The following is a 2,465-nucleotide window of genomic DNA, read 5'->3' on the forward strand; positions in this document are numbered from 1 at the left end:
TCGAGTTACAGTACATATCTTTAGATTACCATAGTCTAACTTCAAGTAATATACCATTTCATGTCTAGTGTGTGTGTTATAAAAGTGTATTTCTATTTCCCCCCTCTTAGCTTCTCTCCATTTGCTGCTATGTACTCTATTTAAAGAGTCAATTATATATATACTAGAGGCCGGGTGCATGAAAATTCATGCCCTGGAGTGGGGGGTTCCTCAGCCCGGCCTGCCCCCTCTCACAGTCTGGGAGCCCTCAGGGGCAGGAGGCGAATCGGCGATCAGGGGAAGGCGACACTCTCATCACACCTCTGCTGCTGCCACTGCTGGCAGCGCAAGCCTCAGCCGGCCCTGTTTACCTGAGCCTTGGGCAACCCTGGGCGGCTGGGCAGTCGCCATCCAAGGCAGCTCTGGGCGGCTGGGGGGCTGAGGGGACTGGGGGACTCCAGAGCAGGTGCATGGAGCAGCCAGACCTGCCTGGGAGCAGGCCCTGCTGTGCCATGCTCCTGCTGCCCCAGTGGGGTTAAGGGGACTGGGCGCCACCATCTGTGGCTGTGGGTGCCACCATCTTTGAGGGCGTGGCAGTCAGTTAGCATATTCCCTCCTTATTGGCTGTGGGCATCACCAACTTTGTGAGGGTGTGAGGGTAAATTAGTATATTCCCTCTTTATTAGATAGGATATTAAATATATTTTTATTGATTTCAGAGAGGGAGATGGAGAGATAGAAACATCAATAATGAGAGAGAATTACTGAGTGGCTGCCTTCTGCACGCCCCCTGCTGGGGATCAAGCCCGCATCCCGGGCATGTGCCCTTGACTGGAATCGAACCTGGGACCCTTCAGTCCACAGGCTGACACTCTATCCACTGAACCAAACCAGCGAGGACAAGAGTCATTATATTTTAAAGAGATCTTTAAAATAAGAAAAATTTACCATGCATATTTACTCATGTAGTTATTTCCTCTGCCCTTCTTTATGTGCTGTGTAGATCCAAATTTCCCTCCAATAAAGGAGGTTTTAGGGGCATTTTTTTGTAGTTCAGATTTGCTGTAATGAATTCTTTCAGGCTTTGTATGTCTGAAGCTCCCCTTCACCTATTTTTGGCCTTCAATTTTCAAATATATTTTTTTGGATATAGAAACCATTCCCCCCCCTCATTATTTTAAAGATTTTCTGTAAAGTCAAGTGGCTTGAATTATTTTTAAAAAGAAATCTACTGCTATCCTTATGACAAATTGATGAACATATAATGTCCTTTTTCTCTAGCTGCTTTTTTTTTTTCACGCTGTATTATCTTTAATTAAGTACAAAGACTTTTCCAATCATGTCACCTAGAGCTCACTTCACCCACTGCTCTATTTGGCTGCCAGTCTCTTATCTCTCTCTTCAGCAATGGTGAGGCGGATACCCTTTCCATGGGGAAGGGAAATCCACGGTTTGTTGCCTTTGCCAATTACAAAAATGTTGGAGAGCCGGGTGGCAAAGCTGTCGCCATTGGCATCTTTCACATGAACTCCATCAAAAGAACCAGGGTGTCTCTCTCTCTGTTGGTGATCATGCCAATTTTTCCCAGGTTAGCACCTCCAGTCACCATACACAGGTTACCAGTGTCAAACTTGATGCAATCAGTAATTCTGTCAGTCTCCAAATCAATCTGAATGGTGTCGTTCACCTTGATGAGGGGATAAGGGTAGCAATGGTGTGAGCATCATGGGTTACCAGATGAGGGATTCCTTTTGTGCCCACAAAGATCTTCCTCACTTTGCACAACTTGTACTTGGCCTCCTCAGGTGTAATACAATGACAGCAAAGTGGCCCTTCTAGATCAGGCGGAAATTCTCTCCAGTCTTGTCAATGCTGATGACATCCATAGAACCAGCAGGGTAGGTTATATCGGTTCAGACCTTGCCATCGATCTCAATAAAGCGCTGCATGCAGATCTTTACTTCATCTCTTGTTAGAGCATACTTAAGTCTGTTCCTTAAGGAAATGATGAGAGGGAGACATTCTCTCAGCTTGTGGAGACAGGTAGATGGCTTAGTAGCAAACACACTGGTCAGTTTATCCAGCACCCAATGCTCTGGAGCTGCTACACGTTTCAGATGCTTCTTGCGACCATGAGCCATGGCTGCGTTAGGCAAAGAAAGAGGCCTCTAGCTGCTTTTCAGGTATTCTCTTCATCACTGTTCTCTGCCCTTCAGCTTTATTGAGATATAATTGACATAAAACATTATGTAAGTTTAAGGTGTACAAAGTGTTGATTTGATAGACATTTGTATATTGCCAATAATTACCACCATAGTGTTACCTAACACCTACATCACTTCAAATAATTACCATTGCTTTTTTATGGCGAGAAATTTAAGATCTCCTCTCTTAGTAGCTTTTAAGTAAATAATACAGTATTATTAATTACAATGTTGTAGTGCAGTTCACTGATTCCTTATGCATTTTCCCCAATATTTTCTGTT

At 44.3% G+C, this 2,465-nt stretch overlaps 1 pseudogene across 1 annotated transcript; it reads right to left on the reverse strand.

The window, feature by feature from the left end:
- Positions 1-1,289: 1,289 nt before the first annotated feature.
- LOC307105099 (small ribosomal subunit protein eS4-like) lies at positions 1,290-2,120 on the reverse strand (annotated as a pseudogene). Its single transcript has one exon. The product of its transcript is annotated as a small ribosomal subunit protein eS4-like (transcript).
- Between the last annotated feature and the right edge of the window lie 345 nt (positions 2,121-2,465).

Source organism: Cnephaeus nilssonii (assembly GCF_951640355.1).
Source record: "Cnephaeus nilssonii genome assembly, chromosome: 2".
Classification (NCBI taxonomy): Eukaryota; Metazoa; Chordata; class Mammalia; order Chiroptera; family Vespertilionidae; genus Cnephaeus; species Cnephaeus nilssonii.